The 6,566-nt window shown below is 52.0% G+C and overlaps 1 non-coding gene across 1 annotated transcript; it reads right to left on the bottom strand.

The window, feature by feature from the left end:
• Positions 1-4,418: 4,418 nt before the first annotated feature.
• Positions 4,419-4,583, bottom strand: LOC114828362 (U1 spliceosomal RNA). The gene has a single exon (XR_003777123.1). It is a non-coding gene; the product is annotated as a U1 spliceosomal RNA (small nuclear RNA).
• Positions 4,584-6,566: the final 1,983 nt, after the last annotated feature.

Below are 6,566 nucleotides of genomic sequence, written 5' to 3'. Positions count from 1 at the left end.
CAGATGCCCGACCCTTAGATGCCCGACTGTGAGATTGCCCTCCGTGCGATGCCCAACTCTTCGGTGCCCGAAAGCACGATGCCCGAATCGGACCTGAAAGATTCTTCCCTTCTGCGCTCCTGATGATAATCAAGAGCACCAATCGGTCCCCCGCGGGTGTACACGCGTCTGACGGTTCCCGTATCAGATGTATTGATGCTCCGTGCTTTCGTGCCTCACTCATTGCGACTTCTCCCAAGAGCCCCCTCAAACGGCGAGACGAGATATTAGTACGGGCGTGATAAGTATTTCTCTGATTGACCACATACGTCATGAAACCGTCCAAAAGTAATAGTTGATTTTAGATGATCAATAAATTCTTAAACGAGACTCATCGAGCAGTGATCGGCGCAAAACGAATCGACGTGGCGTTGAGTGGGGGAAAATCTCCCGTAAGCGGAGAATTCACGAAGGCATCTCCGTACCTAAATTCGATGACTGACTGAGAGCGACGAGTCCCTCGGACTTTCTAGCCGTTCATCCAATCGGAGCATCATTAATCATTACAATGAGGCGCCCTAACGACCACGAAAAAGAAGACAAAAAAAACGAAGAAGACTCTTAGTTCCCCATAGACGTGTAACTCAGTTGAAGTCAGTGACTGTGGACTCAAGACGGGACCGGCTGGGGGATTATTCTCACCCTGTAGGGCATGATCAGAATCGAAACCCTCGCCATCGATCTCGAGCAATCATCGTTGTATCCGGTTTTCTAGATCGATTTCCCGACTCCCGGAAGAACCATTCATTAGCCTTGTCGAGCGAGCGGGAGCTCGGACGCTCAGCCTCTTGATCGAAGAGTCCCGGTGCTTGGGAGAAGTTCTCCTCCCTTCCCTGTTGTGCCATCCGCGACAAGGAATTTTTTTTCGAATGATGCAGGAGCGCAGTAGAATCCAGCACCTCTGGTCAGGAGTCACGACATACCGCTATTAATTTAAATTGCTCCATTGTTCATCTCGCACTCCGCTGCTCCTAAGCTCGTCTTCATTACACCTCGTGGTACTGAATCGAAATCAGCTCCAATCCTGTTGATAATAATTTAAGGACCTGATCGAGGAAGAGGCTCGAGTCTACAGAGCAAGGGGATCTGTGGTTGTTCGACGTTGAGGAGGCAGTCGCTGGGAGATTGAAGATGATTCTCTCAACTGAAAGAACCGGAAGTCGGAAGTCACCGTCCATATGTAATGGAGATAAATGTATCACACGATGTTACTCGCAGAACTTCGGGTATACCTGGGGAATCAGATTTTAGTTTCCGATCCGATGGATACATTTGCATGAGTTCCCGAGCATGATGCACACATGCCCCCTCTAGAGTCATTGCTCTCCGAGCTCAACCTCCGAGACATTTCCGCGCAGCCGGATCGATACCTGAACTCCCTCCAACACGAGAATCGAGGGGAATCGGGAAGTTCATGACCTCTGAAATGGGGGCGATAGGAATAGAGGCGCAACGACGTGACGCCGCTCTTGAGGGAGATGGCGAGGGCTCGATCCCTGCTGCCGGCAATTTATCCTGACGTGAGCGTCCGCGTCGGTACTCGGCCTACATCCGCTTTGGTGGATTCGCTCTCTGCTCAGTCCTCGCAAGCAAGTTGAAAACAATATCCGAGACCGCCAATCTTGGTTGTGTCCACCTACGCGAAAAAGTTTCGAGGATGGGAGCCTTACCTCACCGTGCAGGTATCGGCGAAGAACGAACTCGCGAATCGTCTGCGTACTGCTATGGGCTGTCTCTGCTAGAGACATCTGCTTGCAAGTCCCTCGGTCATCGAGAGCTCCTCTTCGCGCACAGACGAAGCACTGCATCGGAATTCGCCGGAAGTTTTCATGATTACTTTTGAGAGCTAGAGCGACCGATTGAACGTATCCACAGACTGTCAGTCACGACTGTCATCAATGATTCGTTAAGGCTCTATTTGTCCAAAACCGTTGCAGTAGAGACGACGGGCGTTTCTGACGGAGTCTATCTTTGGCACAATAGTTCATTATTTCGCATCGTGGCTCATCCGGATCGGCATTTGTGTACTCGGGGAGAATGTACAACATCAGCGCTCTCATTGTAGCTTGCACACTCAGTAAGTTTCCCAAATGTCGGGACCTTGCTTTTCCTGCTATCCTTCTCGCTCGTCATCTGTCCAAAGATAATCCCCCGAAGTTCCACACTGGGCCTGCGAAAATCCCACTCAGGCTCGATCAATCACCAATTCGTATCATGTGAACCTTCAACATCCACGCCACCATATCAGCTGCACGGTAATTAATAGTAGTACGCTCGACCCTTGAGCGATGCTCCTTTTAGTTCTCTGTCATCAGTCGGTTTGCCACGGCAGTCGACGCGGAATGGATTTAGCTCAGAGAGACCAGCCACCGGGCGACGGCGATCTACAGGCGCCTACGGACGCCGGCTTCGCTACCTTGACGCTCACCTCCGGCCGGAACCAACCATCTCAGAGGCCTTTCGATGGAATGGACGAGGGAAATGAATTTTCGGCAACCGATTGCGAGGACCAATTCTTAGCGGGAGAGACCTCGGTACCGGAAATGGGCGTGAATTATTTTGAGCCACCAATGCGGAGAAACACGGCCTTTCCCTTACTCGAACCCCCTAATCGACGTCACAGAGATCACGCAGCGATAGCAGCGGCACCGAACTTCCGAATACCCGGTACGGAAGAAAGCGTCTCAGGAGCTAGTTCAGATGTTGGTTTTCCATCAAATGTCTATCCCGACCCGTTTCCGCTTCCCGATATTGACCCAGACCCAAATTGTTCCACTACTCAAAGCTATCCAGCTCCTGATACGTTGAATCCTTCAAGAACGCCCGCTACCGACCAAACTCCGCAAGCCGCAATTTCCTCCACCCAACCGGTTCCGGCGGATGAGACAACGACATTCGCGACCACGTCGAGAGTATCGACTTCAACTGAAACTAGAGCGATCGTGACGGATCCTCCAATAACAGAAGCAGAGATTGTAGAATCTGCGACTGAGCTGCCCTCTGTGACTGAAGACCTCGATGATCTACCGGTAATCAAAATAAAAGGGAGCGGTGCGAACGGAGTTAGGCTCAGAGGACTCGGTTGGCGACAGTCACGCAAGAGGAGGTGAACGTTCGTATGCTGTGCTCGCGCGAACCACCCTCCAATGCATCATCCAGCGTACAGCTCATCGGCGTCCTAAGATGCGAGAAAATAAAACACTCCGCTCCGAATCTGCCTTCTGATCAGCGGTGTCTTCAATCCCTGGCCGTTCATAGGTTACTCTGCGGTGGCTCGTAATAATCGATTGATCTTCTTCCATAACTTCGATCATTCCCACCGGCGGCTCTGGATCGTACCCCGCAACCTCTTTTTTAGATGAGGCGAATCGAGCCTGGAATGAATCTGATTCGAAACCTCATTCGAATCTCCCCCCTTCACGGCCTGATGCTCCCCGTCTCTGCTCCAAGGAAATCTTACTTCTCAAATTCTTCCGAACTTCCGCAAACTTCATTGCATGGCTCCCCGGCTCTCCGGAGGAAAAGATTCCGCCTAGATTCCGTGAAAGACAGCCTAATAGAAGTTAGGGGGGTCGCTGCAAGGATGTACCGTCGGAGCAAGACGGCTTATTCGTCCGCAAAAAAGCCCGCGATGATGACCCTGAGAACCAGGAGCGGCTCCAAGATTTGCTCTCGAGGGAGGGCACACTCTATGGTGATTTGGAGTCTGAAGGATGACGCGCCTCCTGGAAGCTTGTACTCGAGTATCATGACGGATGCATCCTGAAGGATGCCATAGCCCCTCGGCTACCCCCCTGGACCTGGCCCTGCTGAGGACAGCGTAACGCCTCTCCCGGGGTACGGCTTGCGAGAAGAATCCTGACAACGGCCGCCTTTCCTTGTGCTTCCGTGATTAAGTTCCACTATATAGGGCTTCAGTCCTCAGCATTCTACAGAGACGAATCCTCGCTCAGAGAACCCTGGTAGCACCACCCGGAGGGCAGCTGCAGGAGAACTGCTGTCCCGGTGCAACCACGAACCCGGGTGGGATCCCTCTCTCGCTTCGAGTAGCCGACATCACGTAAGTAAATCTCTCCGACCGCCGATCCGCATCCTCCCATCGGCTCCGCGAAGCAGGTAGAGGTGGAGTGCTCGATGGATGAGGCCCCTTATTATTGATACATCATCCACGCCTCCCTATCTTCCACCGGGAGGTTCTGACGCAACGATCGCGTACATAACTCGAGACGGCAGTGCGGATCAGTTGCGTAGACTTTCTGGGGGAAGCTTATTGCCAAATCTCCGATAGCTTTACACCGGCGATTTGGGAGCGTTCCTACGCTAATGGCGTTCTGCATGAGTTCGGAGGGGCGCAGTGAAATACTTTTAGGCTTATAAGGGAGGGGGTTGCGCGAACGCAGACCCCCCACTACCAAAAATTACATGCCCCATCTTTCCCAGTTTGGGAGAGTGGCAGGTCTCAACCCCGCCGAAGTGCAATGGCGAGGCCTCCTCCTGGGGTCTCCACCTTCATGATCATGGAGGTCCCGGCACCAGGTAAGTATGATGCCCTCAGAGAGCCCCTCTGAGCTGTACACAAAAACTCGTCTTGAGAATCTGATTGCAGTTGGGCAATCTTCTTCAATCTACGCCGCCGGCGACTCCGACAAAGTCGCAAAAGGCACTCGCTCAGCACTTACATACCACTAAATTTAATTTCTATAACAGCGTCGAGCAGAGAACGCTGCTCAATACTGAGAGCAAGCGCGACAGAGGTATATGTATTTCCGCCCTTTGCCGCTCCGCACGGCGGTGATACTGTGGGAGGATCCTCGTCGTCGGGTAGCCGGCCGCCGCTCTTCGGCTCTGTTTTGCGAACGCACCAGAACCCATAACCCCTCGAGACCCTTCTGAGCTGGCGATAGCCATGGATTGGGATTAGCCTCGATTCGTTGATAATAATCGAGGATTCACCCAGAAATCACCCGAAGGAGGGGACTCTTCCAGAATCTAGAGCCCTGAATCTGGTCTGACAACTTTCCGGGGCAGGAATGACAATTCAACTTGAGCTCACACGAGCTGAAATCTAAGACATTTGCAAGTCGAAAACGGTATTGTTCCCTCTGAGCATATAATTCCCACGAAGTCGTGCTTCCAGTACGGTCGGCGGCCGATTATCCTCCTGCCGGCACCCATTCCCCTCCCAGAGCTGGTCAGCATCGGATTTCAAGGGTGTCTAACAGCCATAATCGTCCTCTCCAGATATTCAGGGCTAGATCGGACCAAGTATACCTTATCGATCTCGTCGATTTCCGTCCACAAGTTTGACTGGCTGTTATGCTGGCGAGTAAATTTTTGAAGACTTCAATCGCACAACTTGCTTCAATCTGCGATGTTCCGTCTTTTTAAACTCGCGCCAAGCGAGCTGAGTAGCGAATGCGAATCCCTATCCCGGCTCAATCGTGTTTAGACGGCTGGGACGGAGTCCGAATTCACTCCAATGATCAGGAATGAGCCTCATCTTAGAATGTTATAGTGAAGGAATTGCAAGAACACTTAAGACTGTAACCCTGCGTCGGAGCCCATGCAAACCAACGATATAGGCTCCCGTCTACGTTTCGGATTGAATTTCCGCGCACCGTTTTCCTCCTTGACACTTGACACCGAGGTCTCGACGGTAGCAGTATGGACCGGGTTGCATCGAAAATTTCCTCCTCAGCGTATTGTCTCTGAACGATCGTATACGAATTGAGGTCCACCCGAATGTTGCTTATTGAAAAAATGCAGTTCGAGAAAATAATGACTTCCAAGCCGAAAACATGGTATGAAATGTCCGCTTTCGATGTCTGCCTTGCGTCAAAATGTCCGCGCAGACATTGTTCTTTCTTCGGGAGAGGGATATCCGCTCATATCGCAAGTTTAGTGATCGCGGATCGGAAATGGATCGATCGGAATTCTCGTGAATCAACTCTTACGACAGCGATCATGGAACATTCGTATCATCGGGGTGGCCGCTGTTTGGTGCTCGTTGCGTACGTCGATTGGCCTCAGTGTCCGGAATGGGGCTCCCACTCGGTCGATCACTGTTGCGTCGCGATTCGAGAGAGATGCTCGCACTCTCTCTCTCTACCACCCTACTGGTATGGCGCGGATTGACCGCTTTCGAAAATGGCCGCAGCTTCCGAACTTATCAGATTAGGATCTCAGCCCCTTAATTAGTCCTCTGAGCTCTCTCAGTGTCTCGATTAGACGGGAACTGCACTCCAGAACCATCCAGGTAGACCCGTGAGGAGCTCGGAGGCAGACGAGAACATGAGTTGGGTCGTATCTCTAATCATTCGGTATGCTCGCCGAGCAAGAAAGGCCCAAAGCCCACGGACTCGAATGGGACCGAGTGGGACCGAGTGAGACCGAGATCGGAGCGGGCTCTCAATTAATGAAAAACGTCACGACAGTATCCCATCGTAGCATGGAAACGCCGCGGCCCTGATGACTAAAGCGCTGATCAGCCATGGGGAAGACTCCGGCCGAAACCATCTTGAGTGATT

Source organism: Galendromus occidentalis, unplaced genomic scaffold, assembly GCF_000255335.2.
Source record: "Galendromus occidentalis unplaced genomic scaffold, Mocc_1.1 scf7180000077485, whole genome shotgun sequence".
Classification (NCBI taxonomy): domain Eukaryota; kingdom Metazoa; phylum Arthropoda; class Arachnida; order Mesostigmata; family Phytoseiidae; genus Galendromus; species Galendromus occidentalis.
The sequence above is the reverse complement of the archived record's forward strand: the minus strand, read 5'-3'. Positions and strand labels throughout refer to the sequence as shown.